Source organism: Cenococcum geophilum (genome assembly GCF_001692895.1).
Source record: "Cenococcum geophilum 1.58 unplaced genomic scaffold K441scaffold_11, whole genome shotgun sequence".
Taxonomy (NCBI): Eukaryota; Fungi; Ascomycota; class Dothideomycetes; order Gloniales; family Gloniaceae; genus Cenococcum; species Cenococcum geophilum.
The window spans coordinates 312,838-334,549 of record NW_027137569.1 but is presented as its reverse complement, the minus strand read 5'-3'; the positions used below and the strand labels follow the sequence as shown (position 1 = coordinate 334,549).

The window sequence follows — 21,712 nt, the reverse complement described above, 5'->3', positions numbered from 1 at the left end:
AATTGCAGAAAATAGGGTTATTTCGCTAGAGACTATAGAAGTAGTTAGAGTTATTACGCAGTAAAGGGAACTAGACTAGTAGTATGTGACACATATATATAGAGGGATAATAGTGCGCTGCAAAGAATAAAAGAATGTTTAATTAAAAGTTTTACGTTTTGTTATAATAACACATGCTAAATTTATAAAGACGCTAAGTATAGTATAAGCTATTGGCTATAAGAGCTAGAGTTAAGAGGACTTAAAGGAACTAAAGAGTTAGATAAAGATTAAGATTAACTCTATAAGCTAGATTAAGATATTATAGTAACATATGGATAAAGATTAGTAATAATAATAATAGAGTTAGAGTACTTATTAATTAATAGCGATAAGGATAGTAAAGGAACTAACTAGGGGTATCTAAACCTTAATAACGTAATAGAAGTAGAGACTGAGACCGCCATAAAGTAAGGTTTAGTAACGGGCATTATAATACCGTTAGATACGGTATCTATCGCTTTATAAGACGGAAGGAGTAATATTTAGAGACGATTAAGTAAGCAGACAACTGCTAGTGCTAGCTTACTACTCGATAAAGGTAAAAGGCCAAAGGCTTAAGATTTTTAAGACGAAATAAAAGACAACTAAGATTCTTAAGAAGAGATAAGGTATACTTAAGGACCTATAACGGACGAAAACCGATAGAGCAGAGTAGTAGCTTAGTTTAAGAATATATAAATAAGCTTGGGATAAGTATTCCTAATAGTATAAGACTTTTAAGATAAGATAAGTGAGATCTAGGACTCTTAAGACGAGATAAGGACACTAGTAAAGCCTAGTTAAACTAAGGCTAGAGCTAAGCTTAAGTTAGAAGCAAGCTTAGGATTAAAGAATCTAAGGGATTAGGAATTTAGAGTATAAATTAAAACACCTAGAAGCAAGAGGTAAGGAGCTTCTTTATAGATTATAGAATCTATAATACAAACAGCAGTTAGACTGGGAGACAGATATATAGACCTAGAGGACTTACTAGTTAAACAAGATATTTAGACTAAAGATTAAGAATTTAATACCAAGATTAAGAAGTAGGAGGACTTTAAGGATCTACTCGCAAGATGCGAAAAGAAAGAAACTATAGAGGAGTTTAGAGCGAGAATTACCTTATAGCAGGAACAGAAACTAGATAAGAGATCTAGTATATTAGGACGTATAAGGGATAGAGCACCTATATAAAGGATTACTAATAGGCCAAGAATAGGCATATTAAGAGCTAAATGGCTTACTAAACTGGAAAGTGAAGAGAATTTAGGGATTCCTACTAGGTTCGAAGAACGATATATAAAAGGCTGTTATAACGCAGTAATGAGAAGATACTTCCTTATAAATAAGCCGTATATACTTTAGTAGCTATACTAAAAGTGGTATAGATAGCGACATAATGATAAATGGGAAGATTTCTATATATGGTTAGATAAAAAAGTTATTTAAGACTACCTAATTATGGAAAAAGCGATAAACCATATTAAGGGAGCATTAATTATAATATTAAAGGATCTAGAGGAACGGTTAGAGGACTAGAGAAGTAAGAGACGCGTCTTAGTACCTACGAATAAAGTCGCAACGTTGAGATTAGCGCGATAAAGGTTTAAACTTAAGGATAAAGACGAGCTAAGAGTTAACCTAAAGCACCTAGTATACTATACGCTATTATAGATTGTATACGTAGACGATATATATAAGATACACAAGAATCTAAAGAAAAAGAACCGGAAATACCCTATAAGGATATACTGGATAACAGATAAATAATAGTATAGGAATACTAAGTATATACACAGGTGGCATCTAGTAAAAGTCTAAGAGAAAGGAGATTTAATACTTTAACTAGGAAGATTCCTTACGGAAGAATGCTTAGATAGATAATAATGGTAGGAATGTTTAGAGAATACCTATCTATAGTATATTAAAGACAAAAAGCGAACTAGGTATTAGCTAAAGAATAAGCTAAGTATAATAAGATTAAGTAGCTAATAGTTAGGAAAAGTAGAGGCCTATAGGACCAGAGGGAGCTAGTGGTAGAGCCTTAGACCTTTAAAGGAATTTAAGGACAACACCTAAATTTAGGAATTAAATGGTAAGATTAATAGTTTAAAGTACTAGTAGATAGTGGAGCAATAAGGAACTATATCTTATTAATAGCAGTTAAAAGGATAGGGCTACCATACAGGTAGAAAGAGCACCTTTACCTATTAGTAATAATTTTAGGAGATCCGATAGCCTATAGAGGAGGTATTATTAATCTTAAAATAGGACTAATTTAGATAACCATTAAAGGAAGATAAATTAAGATGTCTTTTAATATATTACTATTAGGGAATAATAAGGCAGTATTAGGAATGCCTTAGTTATAGGAATATAATCTAAAAATTAATTAGGTTATAGGTTAGGTCGATATTAGAGATATATAATAACGTAAAATGCGATAATAAACTAAGTTAGTATAGTACTAAGTTAGAGCGATATATAAGGAGACTAATTAAGGATTAAGCTATATACTAAAAAGATACTATAAGTATAGCAAAAAGCTATAGTTACTAGAAAGTGAAAAGCTGTTAAATTATATAGTATAGGACTATAAGATAGAATTAGAACTAGGAATAAGTTTAAGGTTTTACCTAACTTATAAGTTAATAAAAAAAGAGTTATAAGTACTTAAGGAGTTTGTCTAGGAAAATCTTTAAAAAGGATATATTAGACTATTGTAGTTATTAGCGGGATATCTAGTACTATTTGTACTAAAGAAGAATAGAAAACTTAGACTATGTATTAACTATAGATAGTTAAACAGCATTACTAGAAAGGATAGGTATCCTTTACCCTTAATTAGCGAAATCTAAAATAGGATTGGTAATACGTAAATCTTTATAAAGATAGATCTAAGATAGGCGTACTATTAAATTAGAATTAAGGAAGGTAATAAATAGAAGGCAGCCTTTAGGTTAAAGGAAGGATTATATAAACCATTAGTTATATAATTTGGGCTTATAAACGTACTAGTAATGTTTTAGAAGCGTATTAACAATGTGTTAAGAGAATATTTAGATGAATTTATTATAGTATACCTTAATAACATTATTATCTACTTAATAAGTAAGGAAGAATATAGAGAATACGTTAAATGGGGTTTAAAGAGACTATAAGAAGAACAGATGCTAGTGGCAATTAAGAAATACAAGTTCTTTACTAAGAAGACCAATTTTGTTAAATTTATTATTAAACTAGGCCAACTTAACATAGATCTAAAGAAGATTAAGGCTATAGTAAATTAGTAAGAACTAGAGAATGTAATATAGTTAAGGTCGTTCCTAGGGTTCTGCAATTACTATAGAAGGTTTATAGCTTAATTGTTAAAGGATATTAAGCCACTTATAAGATTAATAAAGAAGGAAGAACTATAGATATAGAGAGAGGAATAAAAGGAACTGTTTAAGAAGATTAAATAGCTGTTTACCTAGGAACTAGTTCTTAAAATCTATTAACTATAGTTAGAGACAGTAGTTAAAACGGATGTATTAGACTATGCACTAGGGGCATACTTCCTATAGAAATATTAAGATGGATGGCACCTAGTGGCATATTATAGTTAAAAGATAATACTACTAGAACTAAACTATAACATCTATAATAAGGAGTTGTTAGGTATAGTTATAGTACTAAAGAAATAGAGATTATTCTTATAAGGTATAGAAAAACTATTTATAGTTAGAACGGACTATAAAAACCTAACGGGGTTCCTAATAACGAAAGAACTTAATTATAGATAGGTTAGATAGGCAGAGATGCTTATAGAATACCATTTTAAGATTTAGTATACTAAGGGTATAGAGAATACACAAGCAGATGCTTTAAGTAAAAAGGCTAAACTATAAAATAATAAAAAGCTATTAGGGGCTTTGTTGCGAAAGGATATAGATAAACTAATTAGGTATAATTATCTAAATATTACAGCAATATAAGAAGAGAAAACCCACGAATTACTAGAAAGTAATTAGATATAAAAGATCCTAAATATATAAACAGAGGATCTAGACTTAAAGTAGTATAAAAATTAAGAAGCAATATATATACTAAAATCTATTATAAAAGAGTTTATTAAGTTATTTTATAAAGGACTAACTTAAGGATATAACGGAGCTATAGGCTTAGTGTTAAGACTTTAAAAGGAGTATATTATTAATAGAATCTAGGGACTAGCTAGGTAAATTATAAAAGAATATCTAGATTACTAAAGGAACAAACCTATAAGGTATAAACTATATAGAAAGCTATAACCTATTAAAATACTAGAAAGACCATAGGAGGTTATATTATAGGACTTTATTATTAAGTTATTAAAGTTAAGAGACCCTATTACTAAATAAGATTATAATATAATCTTAGTAATAATAGACAAGCTTATAAAGTAGGGATACTTTATAGCATATTTAGAGGAAATATTAGCGGAAGATGTCGCTAGAATCTATATTAAAGAAGTATTTATAAGATATAGAGCACTAAGTAAGATTATATTAGACAGAGATCTAAAATTTATAGCAGTATTCTAGGAAGTGTTTTTAGTAGAGTAAGAAGTTTAAGCAGCAACTTCTACCGCATATTATCTATAGACAGACGGTTAAATAGAAAGATTAAATTAGACACTAAAACAGTACCTAAGGCATTATATTAATTATATATAGAATAATTGGGTATCGCTATTACTAGTTATATAGTTTATATACAATATAATACCACAAAAAGAAATAGGCACGTTACTATTTAAGGCGAATTACAGATATAAGCTAAGAACCTTACTATTACCACATTAAGTAAAGAAGATAAGTAGTATAGCTAAGTAAAGAATAAAGAGTTTAATAAATCTTTATACAGACCTTACGGAAATAGCTAAGGTGGTATAGTAAAGGATAAAAAAGTATTATAATACTAAGAGATCTAAGGGACTAGATCTTAAGGAGGGAGATAAAGTGTAGCTACCATATAAAAACCTCAAGAGTTAACGACCAAGTAAGAAGCTAGACTACGTTAGACTAGGACCTTTTAAAATTATATAGAAAATTTCACCAGTTATATTTAAGTTAAACCTACTAGCTAGAATAAAGATCTACCCTATATAGCATATTGTAATACTAGAGCTAGCACACGGAAATATTAAGCCGCTAATCTATAAGGCAGACACGTATAGAGGACAAGAAGAAGACAAATAGTAAGTTTTAAAGATCGTTAGTTATAAGGACATAGATGATAAAATATAGTATAAAGTGAAGTGGATAGGCTACGATAAGACTACCTAGGAGCCACTAGAGAACCTAAAGAACGCTATAGGAAAGGTACAGGAGTATTAAAAGAGAAAAGGTTAGGCAATATTAATAAAGAGAAATTGCTAAAGAATGAGTTACCTAAGGGGGACCTAGGAAGAGCGACTGCCGAACTATTTAGAGTTGTTTCCTTCTCTATTGGAAGAGAATCTATTCTTTTATTACTAAGTTCCTATAGACCTTATTCTATAAGCTTCTACTCCTTAAAATAAACTTTCTTGCGAACTTTCTTAAGATGAATTAGTTAAGTAGACGCAGCAAGACGAGAATTAAGAGCCCGTTGTTAAGCATTAGCAGCCTCTTTCTTAGCGTTATATAAATAACAAAGTTCTACTAAAGTGACGGATAACTTATTATTAAGCTTTATAGCAGTAAATTAAATATAAGACCCTATAATAAATTACTTAGGGAACTTAGAGACTATTAAGAGCTATAGAATATATATACTTAGCGTTAAAAACCAAGTAAATATCGTAAGACAATTAAATGTTTACTCTAGTGCACTTTAAATAAGAGGAAGGTTGCTAAGACAAAGGACTTGCTAATATAATACAAACTAACCCCTCTTTCGCATAATAAGAATATAGAGATAGTATTACTTTACCAAGTAATAGTATAGAAGAGACTGTACGCGTATAACGAAGAGTTAAAGAAGAAGAAGGTGCTTTAGGTATTATAAGTAATAATATTAACCAAATTAATTAGACGGATATTATACCTCTAGTAAACAATTTAAAGATACTAGGTATCTTTAAGGACAAAGATAAAGAGGAGGGAGATAGTGTTACGGACGCTTTAAGTATAATGTTACGACTACTTAGAAAGGAGTTAAAAGAAGCTAGTTAGTTAATATAAGCACAGTCTAGAATAGAACCCGTAGAACTATGTGATGAGGAATAGTAAGCAAAGTTATATAATGTGATTTGTGTAATCTATATAATCTACGAGATCTATAATAGAGCGAATAGAGCAGACAGAGCAGATAGAGTAACGACTTTCTTAGGAGTACGGTTGATGTATTTAAGGACCCTTAGTCCCTACCTAGATAGTTCTTTCCTTGTAGTAATTCTTAGAATATAATTAGAGTTAATCTATTAGGCAACCACTCCACTAGTTCTTGTTACGTTGTTGACTTACTTGCAATACCTATATACCTAGCCCATTAACGAGTCTACCGTAGTTCTTACTATAAGGCTCTGTTACACTATAAACAAGGATCTAAAGCTAAGGAAAAGGAAAGGGGAGGATAAGTAGCGCCGCTTAAGGTTTTATATAATCTACGCGTTACGTAACCGCAATCTACAGTAATCTGTAGCAATTTACTAGTACTATAATATTTATTAAGTTCTGCTAAGTTCTGCTAGTGCCGTAATATTACCCCCCCCCCCCTTAGTAAAGTCTGCCTTTAGGCTTTGTTAGGAATAAGGTAGAAAGGATAGCCGCATTATTTATAATTTTAGCTAAACTTTACTAAATTCTGCCAGGACCGTAGAAAGCTTTATTATTATTCTTATATTATGGTCTTAGGGCGTTCTTATTTTTATACTCTTCTAGTAGCTTATTGTCTTTATTATACCAGCACTTAATTTATTTAGATACTTTAGGGGTTTAGGTAAGTTAGGATATTAGTTATAAAACTCTTTAAGCTTCTAGAGATAGCCTATAAAATTCTAGGTAGGGTACTAGGCTAGATTTGGGTCGTAGCCTTTCTAACTAATATAGTACTTTATTGTTTCTCTTACAAGTTTATAGGCTAGTATTTTGTTAACTTTCTATTTATTATCGCAGTTAACTTAAATTAGTAGGGGAGGTTAATTCTTTTATTTAGGTAAAGAGTTGTTTATAGCTTTCTATAGCTTATCTAGTAAGAAAATAGGGTAAACCTTAATCGAATTTGGGAGCTTTACTTTATACAAGTTACTTATCTTCTTAAGGACCTTATACAGTCCCGCTATTCAATAGTCTAGCTTATGGCTAGGCCGTTCCGTCTTTTAGTTCCTTATTATAACCCAGATTATATCGCTTATAGTAACGTTAGGCTCGCGCCTATACCTATTTGCCTATTATTTTATTAATTTCTAGGCCTTTTTTAGATTTATATAGGCTACCATCTAGGCTTCTTCTAAGCGCTTGGCGTACTGCTAGGCTTCCTTATAAAAGAGTTTCTCGTATATAGTCCGTAGTCCCTCTAGTCTTCTTAGTTAAAGCTTATATAAGGTAAGTAGCCTATTTCTAGTTAAATAGGGGTAAACCTAGTAGACTTATAGGGTAGTAGTTTAGCCTAGTTATTCTAAAAGTAATTAATAAAGGGCCGGAGTCTCTAGTCTAAGTATTAATTTATAATCCCCGTCTAACTATTTATCTAGGGGTAGTATGCTATAGAAAGCTGTAGCCTAATACCTAGGATTTAGGTAAACTTGTTCTAAAAGGCTAATATAAACTACGGCCTATAATTGGATATAATAGTATCTAGTAGTCTGTAAATTTAGTAGACGTAATAGATATATAGTTAGGCCGCCTCTTTAGCATTAATATTTTTAGAATAGGGAATTAAGAACAGGCGCTGGCTAAAGCGGTTAACTAGAATTATAACTATATTATATCCGTTATAGTCTAGGGGCAGTTTATAGAAATCTATAGAGATATACTACTAGGGACATTCTAGTATTAGGAGGGGTTTTAATAGTCCTAGGGTCTTATCTCGTGAAATTATAGACCTATAGCAGCTATTATAGTTCTATACGTACCAGTTAACATCTATAACTATTTTAGGCTAGTAGTAACAGTTACTAATAATCTTATAGGTCTTATTTTTCTAAAGTAGGCCATAGAAATATAAGTATGTACTTTAGTAATAAGCTAAGTCCGTAAGTTCTGTTCCTTTATTACTGCTAGCCGTTCCTAGTGCTTAAAAAGTCCATTTTTAAGGGACTATAAGCCAGTAGCGTCTTTTACCTTTTTTACAGTACTTCTATAGAGAAGGGGCTGTATAGTTTACCTATAGCAGTTTATTAATAAGGTTAAGTTCTATAGAGTTAATAGGGTATATCTTAGCTTCTAAAGATTCTGTACTTAGTTCTATCTATATTTAAGGGTTAAGGTACTTTAGTTATAGTAGTGTCTAGGTCTATAATAAGATCTTAGCGGCTATTTAGTTATCTAGGTTCTGCTTACGCCTTATAAGAGCGTCTACGCGGTTAGTAGCGCCTAGCCTATATATAATTAGGAAGTTAAACTAAGATAGAATATCCGCCTAGCGCGCTTGGCGTACTATAAAGGCCTTGTAATCCGAAACTACCTAAATAGGCTTAGGGGTCTCTTCTAGCTATACGCGCTAGTATTAAAAGCTAGAAATAATAGCTAGCATTTCTTTATTATAGATGGGGTAGTTTAGCTTAGTATCTACTATAGTCTTTAAATAGTATGTAATAGGGTGCTATTTTCCGTTTAGTTACTTTTAGGGGGAAACGATAGCTATTACGCTGTTTAAGGCATCGGTTTTTAGCATTAAGGGCTGTTCTAAATAGAAGTAAGTAAGTAAGGAAGCGGAGACTAGCCGTTTCTTAAGCTTATTAAAGGCCTGCCTATATACGGTATTAAAGTAGAAGGGCCTGTCCTTATAGGTAAGGTGGCTAAGGGGCTAAGTAATCTTACTATAGTTCTTAATAAAGCGTTAGTAGAAGTTATAAAAACTTAAAAATAATTATACCCTCTTTATAGTCTATATGGGTTCCTATTAGGTAATTACGGCCATTTTCTCTAGGTTAGTTTTAATTCCATTTATATTGATAATAAATCCTAGGTATTTTATACGCTTAATACTAAACTCTGACTTTTTAATATTGGCCTAGAGGCTAGCCTTATAAAGCTATTATAGGACTTTATAGACGTGCTCCTTATATTTTAGCTCGTTCTTAGAGTAGATTATAATATTATCTAGATAGGTTATATAGAAGTTGTTAAGGTAGTTAAAAAGTATATTATTTATATACCGCTAGTACGTAGCTAGTCTATTAGTTAGTCTAAAAGGAAGTACCTTATATTTATACGTTCTGTAATAGGTCCGGAATATAATAAGATCCTTAGCCCTAGGGTTTATATTAATTAGTAAAAGGCCTAGCGGATAATAAGCTTTATAAAGACCTTAGCTCTACTTATTTAGGCTAGAGTCTTATTAAGTAGGGGTAGTAGATAGCGGTCGTTGCGGGTTATATTATTTAGCTTATAGTAGTTAATATAGAAGCGGAGTCCTCTATTTAGCTTTTTAATAAAGAAAATAGGTAAAGTAAAAGGGGCTTAGCTAGGCTTAATAAAGCCCTTATTTAGGTTATTAATAAGGTATTACTTTATAGCTTACAATTTGGCAATAAACTGCTAGTAGATAGGGCTAAAGCTAAGGGTATTTTCCTTACTCTACTTAATCTTAATCTTATAGTTATATAGTTAGTAAGGCGGAAGTATATTAGATACTACTTTAGAGAATATATCCTTAATTTTCTAATATTAATAGGGCAGTTTTTATTCTACTAGTTCCTTATCTATAAGTTTACTTTCTTATCCGCTAAGCTTATTTTCCTTTTCCTTAATTATTTAATTAATTTTACATAAGCTAGTTGTAAAGGTAATAGTATTAGGCTAAACTAAGTTCTAGTAAAATCCTATAGCACTAATATAGCAGATATTAACTAGTGGGAGGTCTATAGGTTTCTTTACGGATATCTATTAGGCCGTATTTTACGGTATAAGGTTTATAGTCTTTTTTAGCTTACATTCTATTTTCTATAAGTTATACTTTTAATTTATTAGTTTAGTATAGCGTCTAATACTCCTAGCTCTCCTTTATAGCTATATAGGGTCTAAGTCCTCTATAGGGGGCTTAGCTAGGTTACTACTAATTTCCTAGGTCTTTAGTGCAGGTAGTGTAGTATATATAGTTTGCGGGCGGTATAGTATATAAATCTATTACGGGTTAAGCTATATATCCTTCTTAAAGGCCTAGTCCCTACGTATAGTATTAGCCTGGTAAATAGTATTAATTTAGGGACGTATAAGATTCTCTATTATAATGCTAATTTCTTTTATAAAGGAAGGGGTTAGAGGTAGGGTTTTAGGCTAGATAAGTCGTCTACTCTATATATTAAGCTATAAACCTAGATAGGCTAGCCATTTTCTTCCTAAGATTATATTATAGCTTCCTAGGTCCGTACTAAGAAAGGGGATATTATACTACCTTCGTCCGTTAATACGGAGGCAAATCCGCAAGATAGTTATAATAGGTAGCCCTATCTACCCACTATACCCATAAATAGAAATTAGTTTAGATAGTTCTTTAATAGATGTATTTAGAAAGTTAGCTAGCTTTATAGTATACTAGGTATCTATTAAGGTAAAGGCATTTACTCTAAAGTTAGCTAAAGTAAAGGTTAAAACTTAATATTTATTACGGAATAAAATATAAGGGATAGTGTAGCTTTTTTTACTAACTAGCTAACTTATATCTGTGTATAGCATATCGATCCCTTTTAACCCTAAAGAGGAATCTTTCTTTAGGGTTCCTCTTTTTCTAACTCTATACTATCTTCCTAGATTAATAAAACCTTATCCGCTTTTGCGTTTATTAGGTAGTTTTTTTTATAATATAGTCCTTCTGGCTATAAGAAAAGCAGGCGCCTTAATTACAAAGGGCCTATATATAAGGGCTGCTATATATAGGCTGAGTATTTACTAGACCTATAGTAGGACTAGCTGTATAGCTAGCTGCTAGATTAGTAGTAGGCTATATAGCTAGTGCTATAAGAGTTACTAATTATGCTAGGGCACTATAGGCCGTTCTTATATTGCTTATTATCTAATTTAGAGGGTTTCTGGCTTTATACTATTTAGCATATACCTTAATTTAATAGAGGCTTTAGTTAATAGCCAAACACTAATTTATAAGTTCCTTTAGCGTTTATATAGTAGTGAAAACTAGTAGTACGGCCCGCTGTAGGTCTAGGGTAAGCTTATTAAATAGGTCTAGTATTAGATCTTCCTAGGGAATTTAGGCCTGGCTTACTAAGTATAAAAAGCGGGTCTAAAAGGCCGAAAGGGTCTCCGTTGTTTTATATTTAGGCCTTTATAATTAAGGCGGGCGTTTTATACCTTAAAGGGGTCTTTATAAATAAAAGATAAGTAGTATTTATTTCTTCTTTAGAGGTAAAAGGGTCTGCTAAGTCCTTAGTATATTATAGGCGTAGGTATATCTAGGCATCCCTACTAGTACGGTTAAAGATATAGGCCATTTGGGCCTAAGGGGTAGGAAAGTAGTCGGTATTAACTTTAAGCTTATCCCGTAGTTAGAGCTTCTAGTTATTAAATATAGGGTCTATTTTATCTATAAGTAACGGGGGATTCGCGACCTTTATAAACCGCGATAGGGCTATATAGGGCTTAGTGGGTCTGATAAGGCGTTAGGATAAAGCCTTAAGAACTATAGCAAGTCTCTAGGTATTTAATAATTTATTACTAGATACAGAAGTAGGGGTATCTCTAGCTTTAAGCAGCTCTTATAGTTGTTTAATCTTAGTATTAGCTACTGCTAGCTCTACCTAGGGGTTTAAGATATTAACTGTTTTATTATCTAAGGTATTTAAGGGTCTTATAGCTGCTTTACTAGCTGCTATATTTCTTGGCATTATAATAGGGTTATTAGGTAATTTTTAATAGGTTTCTATAAGGGTTCTAGTCTATACTTATCCTATTCTTAAAGTTTAATTTCTTTTTATATTTCTTAGTTCTTATTTTAGTTCTTATTCTAGTTCTTTAAATATATTTAAGTTCCTTCTTAGAAAGAAATGGTGGATAAGCTTTAGATAATATTAGTAACTTAGTTAATTAAGGTATAAGTATAGTAAGAGGGACGCGCAAGCCTATTTAATTAAATTGTTTATAAACGAGGATCTAAAGTTAAGGAAAAGGAAAGGGGAGGACAAGTAGCACCACTTAAGGTTTTATATAATCTGCGCGTTACATAACCGCAATCTATAGCAATCTGTGGCAATTTGCTAGTACCGTAATATTTACTAAGTTCTACTAGGTTCTGCTAGTGCCGTAATAGACTGCACGGTTATTATCTTCTTAGGGCACTTTATTATTAGCTTTATAGCTCCTCTCTTTTAAGGACTAACCTATAACCTCTTTAATAAGGAAGAGAAGTAGCTTATCCTTTATAACGGTATCGCCGTTATAGTACTACTTTTGCTTATAGAAGACCTAGAGCTAGATAACGTATTAGCTATAACCGCAACTATAACGCTTTTAGGGGAGAGGTTACCTATAAGCTTTATAGTATATAGGAGTTAAATAAGCGACTTAATTGTAAGTATAGCTTTAGAGTCTCTATATATATACAAGGTAGGTAATAAGAGGATAACGACGATAATCTATAATCTCCACTATAGATAGCGCTACTTAGTCAGTAATAGGTAATAGAAATAGGTAATAGGAATAAGTAGGAAAATATATAATGGTAAGAAATAGGGTGGTAAGTTATAAGGTAGCGCAAGCTTTAGTACTAGTAGTTAGTTATATTACCTTAGACTCTATTTACTTTGGGTTATACGCTAAAGACGTATTTTTAGGCCTAGCGGCACGCGTAAAGGCGAGGACATACTGCGTGTTAGCGCGTAATTTGGCATTATTAGCGATACCAATCTCTATATAGTCGGTTAGCACTATTATATAGATATAATAGTAGACATACTACCGTAATTAAGGATTTAGAATTAAGGAGGAAGACCCTTTTTATATATACCTAGGCCTTAAATTACACTACGATTTGCATTAATTAGCGCCCTAATTAGCGGGTAGTTAAATATATAGGTATATAAGGTATAGAGGTCGTTAATAAAAGTTCTTACACCTTCCTAATTAGGAAATTTTAAGAATAATAATACTTATTACTACTTTTTATATTTTAATATATTATCTTACTAAGTATAAATTAAAAATCTAATAAAGAATTCTATTATATATGGTATTGGGCTAGTAAATTAATCTTTAAAGTTTGCGTGCATTAATATACAATAGGTAAACTCTAGCATATACTATATAGGCTATAAAATACGCACCTATACTTACGCGTACATTAGTTTAAAACTTCTTAATTAGGAAGGTGCAAGAACTTTTATTAAGGACCTCTGTATATCTACAGCTTAGCTATATATAGCGCTATAGATATATAAGGATCTTAGCTCGGTAGCTGGCTAAATATATAACTTTTTGGCTAATTAAGCGATTAGCGGTGCATTCTATACTAATAGTATATCCATAGTTACGTTTATATAGCTAAATTAGCGGCTAAGTTACAATTATGCGGGCGAGGAGGCCCGTGCATTTAGCGACTGTAAATATTACCCTATATCTATAGTCGATTTTTAATTACTAGCGATACTGCTCTATTAATACCTATTAAGCGCTATACGTAGAGCCTGCTAAGCGCTTTCTACTTGTACTAGAATAGTAAGAATTGGCCGTAGGTTAATAAAGATATTCGCATTTTAAGTTATGCGCCGCTATTATATAAGCATTCTAAAGCACCCTATTGAACTTACACGGTACTAAAATAAGCCCCTAGGGGGCTATAGACGAAGGTTTTAATAGATAACCTCTTAGTATCTTATTAGAAGTTATATATATAACTATTTTAAAGCCTTTTTACTACTTAAAGCCATTTATAAAGCTAATCTAGTAAGTACTATATATCTGCTCCTGCTGTAAATTAATCTACTATATAGCCGCTTTCTTGCTAACCTTCTAAGCCTATACAACCTGCTTAATCTCCTTAATAATCTTAAGCCGTAGGGAGTACTATTAAACCTTCTTTTACTGGCCGGCCCGCTATTTACTACCCTATTTAGAATTTAGCGCTACTTTAGAAGGATTACCTTCTAGCCTTTCGGTTTACTTATACTAAAGGGCCTATATAGAGTTTACCGCGCGGCTTATATAGTATATAAGTGGAGACCTAGACCTAGGCTCTAGCTAGGATAGCGGCTCTAGCTACGGCTATAGTAGCGGCTATAATAGTAGCGGTAGCGGCGGTAGTGGCGGTGGCGAAGCTATACGGGAAGGAGAGCTTATAGCGCTTGCCCGGGCGAACGTATATTTACTAGATCCTATAATAGATAGAGCTAAAGGGGCCGCTTTTATAGGCGGACGTGGGGGGTTAATAGACCGGCCCTAAGGCTATACTGTAGCCGTTATTATAGCCGCCGTAGCTATAGCTAAAAAGACTTCTAGTTAAAATATAAGGCCTTTAGACGTTAGCAATTAAAGTTATAAAGACTAGGCCCACTAAAACTTATCTAAATAATTAAATAAGCCCTTAACCTCGCTAGCTATCTACTTATATTTAGTATATAGAGCCTTTAATTAGCTAGTAAGGAGTAGCATAGCCTAATGAAAAATTAATAGCTAATTTAGACTTCCCTCCTTTTTCTATAAATAGGGCTCTAGATCCTATATAAAGGTATTATACGCCTTATATTAAAAAATAGGGTAGCTCTATATTAGATAGCTTAGAAATATCTTATAGAGGGCTACTAAGTCCTATAAAATAACCTCGCGGAAGTAAAAGAGAAGGGTTATAACCCCTATAGCGGTAAGGTTATTAATTTAGTATAGCTATAGGTTAAAACGGCCCTTCTATTTATTTGGTTTAGGCTATATTATTAATAGCAGTATATTAGGCAGCGTAATACCCATATAGCGGATTTTAAAGCAGCCTATCCATAAGGGGTATTTTACTATTAACCTTATAAACTCTCGCGGGAGAAAGTTTGGGTAATAGCCTACTATTTACTCTTAGTTCTACCTCCTAGCGTGCTAAATTTGGTCCCTACTAACCCTCTTTAACTTCGCCGTTTTAGCGTTAGCGCTCCGCCTAGTATACGTCTTCTTCTCTAAGAAGACGCCGATATATTAGAAGGTCTTTATAACCTAATATCGCTACAAGTTATATAAGTGGGCCGCCTCGCGGTCCCTAGTACTACTCTTAATTAGGCGTATATTATACTATATTAAGCGCCTACTAAAGTCCGGAAATGGCTTTATACTAAAATCCCAGTAGTATAGAAAATAAAAAGCTAGCCCGCTAAGTATATAAACGAGCAGCTTTCTATTTTATAGGGCCCTAATAGTTTTAAGGCGGCTATACTAGTTCTACTTACCTATATATATAGTAAATATTAAAGGTATATAGCGCCTTTACCTTTAAACTTAAAGGTAAATAGATCTAAGATCTTAGTAGAGCGTCTATTCCCGCTGTAGGTAAATATATAATAGCTTAGTAGGATATTAATAAGTATATAGAAGTAGTGCTCTAGGGATAAAGTAGCGCCCCTAGCCTAAAGCTTATAGTAGACGCTTTAGAACTTATCCTTAGTATAGCTATTAAGGAGAGTATCTCTACCCTTATTAGTAAACTGCTCTTTCTTACGCTATATATTTCTTTACTATAGCGTCTTTAGATATTCCCTAACGCTATCCTCCTATAGAGATAGATGGCTATTTATTTCTATAACTTTTTATATTTAATAGAGGTTTATTAAAGTAGTAATATAGCTATAAACTAACCACTATAAGAGTTATATCTCCTTTTAGGGTATATTAATATCGGCTTTATAGCTCTTCCCTTTTAAGGGCTAGCCTATAACCTCTTTAATAAGAATAAAAAGTAGCTTATCCTTTATAACGGTATTACTATTATAGTACTGCTTTCGTTTATAAAAGGCCTAAAGCTAAATAATATATTAACCATAAGCCGTAATACTTTTAAAAGGGGGGGTTATTACCTTAAACTCCTTCTACTTTAGATTATATATTAAAGATATATTCTTAAGCCTAGTAGTATATATAAGGGCAAAGATATACTACGCGGTTAGTTAGTGCTATTTTATATAGTAGGTATAATAGCAGATATACTACCGCGATTAAGAATAGGTAAGAAGGACTTTCTATATATAATTAGGGCCCTAATAGCCCAAATTACCCTACGGTCGGCGCTAATTAGTAGCTTAATTAGCGGGTGGCCCTTAATACGCGTATCTCTACAGATTAGCGCTGGTGGCGCTGTAGAGATACTCGAATCTACTCTAGGTGGCTAGCTAAATATATAATTTTTTTTTTTTAGCTAACTAAGGATTAGCCGGGCAGTTAATACTAACGTGAATAGCTATTATTAATATATATTATGTGATTAATTATATAAATCTATATTACGCGATTATTATATAAAGGCTATCCAAATTAAAGCAGTGAGAGTTACTAACTCGCTACGCGAGGTAGCTGCGTTAATTCTAATATTAATATAACTAGTTATATAGGAAGGGGGTATATCTATTATAGGACACCCCCGTAATACCTTATATACGTCTACCTATTTCTACCGACTTAGTAACTAGAGATTAACTATAAGATAATAATCTAATAGTAATCTGCGGCAATTTAATAACAACTTGCTATATTCTGCTATATTCTACTAAGTTCTACTAAGTTTTACCAAATCCTACTAAGTTCCACCAGGACTACTACCTAAATCCTATTATACTCCGTATATATATTAACTAAGCAACTAAGTCTATAATACATACCCTTTCTTCTCACATTCCTACCTTTTTTCCTTATATAACGTTTTAACTTCTTATACAGTTTATATATATAGCTTAATAATATCTACCTTGCTATATATTATCGCCGCTTATACTTACTCCGTAATACTATATTACGTTAACTTTATATATTACCTCTAAAATATAAAACGACCCTAAAGCGCCTATAATGGCCGCTAGTATTATATCTATACTCTAAAAACAACTAGTAGAGATATAGAAGTCTTTTATAGACGCCCTTATATAAAACTAAGCTACTTTAAATTAATAATAAGCCGAATAAGAAGTATAATACTAGCAATTAATTAAGGACCTCCAAGAAGAAATCCGTATACTTAAGATGCCTACATTAGGGCCTTAAAACTAAATACTATTTTTAGAAATAAATACGTGGAATATAAGCCCCGAACCTATAATAGCTATCCACCCTAAACTAACTACTATGCTATAATAATCTAAACGGCTACCTAACCCTCTAGTATTTACTAGTAAACGGTAAAAGCTCTAATTATTCCTAAGCTAGCTTAAAAATAAGCTAACTAGTAATACTAACTATTACCTAACTAAAGCTAACCGACTTTATTACGCCCTAAGTTAACTAAAAGGAAAGGTAGCTAACCTTATTAAACCCCTCTACCTAAACTTAGTATAAAGCCTAATTATACTTCTTAAAGCTATATATGGTAATCTAAACCACTAAGCTACGGCTTAAAGAAATATAAACTATATAGCTTAAGGAATAAAAGGTTTCCTAGTATACTTTTCTAAATTTAACTATTATATAAGGGAGACCGGCTGGAACGACTCTATACTAGTTAATAGCCTTATTAAATCCCTAAGCCCTAAACTAAAACCCTCCCTAATAGGCGTAGACTTACTAAAAGCCCTTAATGCCTATATAAACATTATTAATAAACGGTATAATAATATACTACGCCTAATACTAAAGCCTACCCCTTAATATAATACGGCAACCCTATAAACGTCTACTAAGTTATTATCTTAGCCTAAGCACCCTAACCCTATAGATATTAACACTAAAACCCTAGAGTATGCCCTACTAGGGTTCCTTAAATAAGAAAGACGCATTATGCTAGGCCTTTACTTTAGGTACGGAAGTAAGGACTATATCTTAAAATACTATCTTATCCCCTTACCTACGTCCTAAAACAACTTATAAACGGCTAAAACTAGCAGCCGTTTACCGCATTAATTTACTAGTTACTATCTCCGATTTTTATCTAGTACCAGCCCTATATTTAGTAAGTATTACTTATAAGGATAAAGCTATAACCGACGCCCTATAGGAACCCCTTCCCGCTTACTACTAAAAGGTATATTTTAGAGTTAAGTTACTTTTTAGGACAGCTATGCTATAGGATCTTATTAAATACTTTAGATGTTGTAAACCCTAACTCTTAGGATTATAGTATAACCGTTAACTACCACCTTTAGTAAAAAGGCTAATAGGCTAACGCTTAAGTCCTAATTAATATAGGAGCTAGTAGTATAGAATTTATTAATAAGATCTTTATATAAGATAATAGTTTTACTCTAATACCCCTTAACCAATATATTAATATATTTAGATTTAATAATAAACGGACTATCTTAGGCCGTATTACTTACGTAATAGCCCTAAGACTCTAATACCTAGACTATAAAGAATTAATTAAGCTCTTTGTAACAACCTTAGATTACCTAGTAATCCTTAGACAACCCTAAATAAAGCTATATAAGGTAACTATTAACTAGAATAACCTTAAGCTTCTATTTACCGCCTCCCGTTATAAGTAGAAGTGCTTTATAACTTACTATTTAAACCCTAAACTAAATTTTAGAAAATCTACTAGGATTTACTAGCCCAAAATTTCTATAAATATCTACCCTACGCCTAAGGAATCTACTAGATTCCACTAACCTAGGAATTCTACTAAATTCTACTAATATAAGATTTCTACTAATATCTATTAAGGACCTAAAAATTCTACTAAACCCTATAAATTAATCCTAAGCACTATACTACTTAAAGCTAGGCAGAAGCTTAAGCTTACTACGCGAAGATATTAGAAGGACTAGTATTTTACTATAAAAAGAATACTTAAAGAACCTAAACCTAAATCTAATACTAACTCTATACCTAATACTAAACCTAAAATTAAGTAAGGAACTATATAAGAAACTACAAACAACTAGAGCCCGCTTAATACCCTAGATATCTATATAATTGGAGCTACCCCGCTAGTACGACTTGCTAAGAGACCCAAACATACAATCTTCGCCGTCACTATAGCTAATATTAAAAAGGCATTAGCACTAAAAAAGCACACTAACCCTACCACAAAGGTACTAGTAGAGTATTATTACCATCTAGATATATTCTTATAAAAAGAAGCTAATAAGCTACCGGAACACTAACTATACAACTATAAGATTATACTTAAAGAAAGTAGCCCGGATTTAGACCCTTATATAAATTGTCCTAAAATAAACTCTAAGTACTATAAAAGTATTTAGACTAGAACCTAAGTAAAGAATTTATTAGAGTAAGCTTATCGCCTATAGCCATACCAGTAATCTTTATTAAGAAACCTAGCGGTAGTCTATACTTCTATATAGACTACTAAACTTTTAATACTGTTACTATTAAGAACTAATATCCAATCCTATTAATATAGAAGACACTAAACTAATTAAGTAAGGCTCACTACTATATAAAGCTTAATATTATCTTTATATTTAACCGCCTCTATATAGCAAAAGGAGATAAATAGCTTACTGCATTTTATACTCAGTATAGATTATTTAAATACTTAGTAACGCTATTTAGCCTTATAAATACTCTAAGCTTGTTTTAATATTATATAAATAACACCCTATATCCCTACTTAGATATCTTCTATATTGCTTATATTAACAACATCTTAATATATAGTAATAACCTAACCAAATACCGGAAATACGTTGATCTTATTCTATAAGCCCTATAAGGAGCTAGTCTATAATTAAATGTAGATAAATATAAATTTTATAAAATAGAAGTCTTATACCTTAGGCTTCTTATTTCTATAAATAGTATATAAATAGACCTAAAAAAAGTTGAAGTAATTATAAACTAGTAAGAACCTAAGAACGTTAAGGATGTAGTAGGGCTTTGCAGGCTAATATTATTATATATAGTATAAGGCTTAAAATTAAACTAGTTTTTATATTTATTAGCTAGCTATAAATACTAAAGCATTAATATACTTTATTTTTAAATTTTAAATTATATTATTATTTTAATTATTTTAATAATACTAATTGTCTTAATTACCTTAATAGTTTTAAAAGTCTTAATAATTTAGATAGTTTAAGTAGCTTTTTAATAAGCTTTTGATAAAAACCTAAGTATAAAAATCTTTTAGAGATTTTAGCAGCTTTGATAAGAATTGTTAAAAGGTATAAACAATTTACTAATAAAGGGGTGAGCTATACGGCCCAGGCAGGAATCCCAATATTAATGCCTTTAAAATTATTTGTTTTTACTACTACTAAATCCTTTATTATAAATGGTTAAAACCGGCTTTATATAAGGGATCTTTTATTTTTTATTTATATATATGCCCGGGAGCTTTTAAAGGTACCTTTAGTTAAGCCTTAGCACCTCCTTATAAGCCTTTTAAGCTTACTACTTTTTCTCTATATAAAGATATTGTCTATTTTACTCTTTATTATATTATCCTCTTCTATTGACTCTCCTATAGCTTATACTCGGCTTACTTACTCTCTCCCGTACACTCTAGCAATATACTTTATACTTTATTTTATAGAGGTGCTCCAAAATCTATTATATTATTTTAATATATATTTTTTTATAAATGGTGGGATGGCCGAGTGGTTATGGCGCCAAGTTCAGGTAGAAATATCTTGGTTCCGCGAGGAGCGTGGGTTCGAGTCCCACTCCCATCATCTTTTTGCACTATTGTATATATTAAATTTTTAGTTATCTATATAACAATTAATTAGATCACACCTAAGGCGAGGGTTAGCCTATCTTTTATTACTTTAATTTATATTATATATATAAATTATAAAGCTTATACTTTGTATATAATATTATATAATTTACGGAACGTCTTTAGGCATAACTATTTACCTTAAAAACTTAGACCAAGAAATCGATTGCGGATATAGAAACATCCAAGCCGTCCGCTAAGCTAATTTAGGACGTCAATCGTCTTTTTAGTCTGAGGCCCTTTGGCGAGATTTGTAGAAAACCTAAACATTATTTACATAAAAAGACCTTATTAACTTTAACGAAATTAATCTACTCTTTTATAATACCTGTCGATATAAAAATTATATAAAATTATAGAGAAAAGCCTACTTTATAAGTTATAAGATCTTTAGCTCCTTATACACGCGTAATGTTAAAAGAAGTTTGTCGCTGGAGAGGCTCCAATTCCATTTTTGCACTACTAAGCCGCGTAGTATAGTAAACACTAACACTAAACGTTTATGCCTACGCAGCTAGCCCTCCTCGCACCTAGCAGGTATTCCATCTGCTATATACCTATTTAATTTATTTACTTTGCAGCCCTTTATAGGTTATAGTATAGGCCTTAATAAAGTTGTAAGCTTTGCGTCTGCGTAGAGCTGTAAAGCTTTACGAGAGCTTTGCGGAACGAAGTTTATAGGGAGACCTACACGGAGCTTTGTACAGAGCTC

The 21,712-nt window shown here is 31.8% G+C and overlaps 1 non-coding gene across 1 annotated transcript; it reads left to right on the top strand.

The window, feature by feature from the left end:
• The first annotated feature begins 20,864 nt into the window (after positions 1 to 20,864).
• On the top strand, positions 20,865 to 20,953 carry K441DRAFT_t11. The gene has a single exon. It is a non-coding gene; the product is annotated as a tRNA-Leu (tRNA).
• Positions 20,954 to 21,712: the final 759 nt, after the last annotated feature.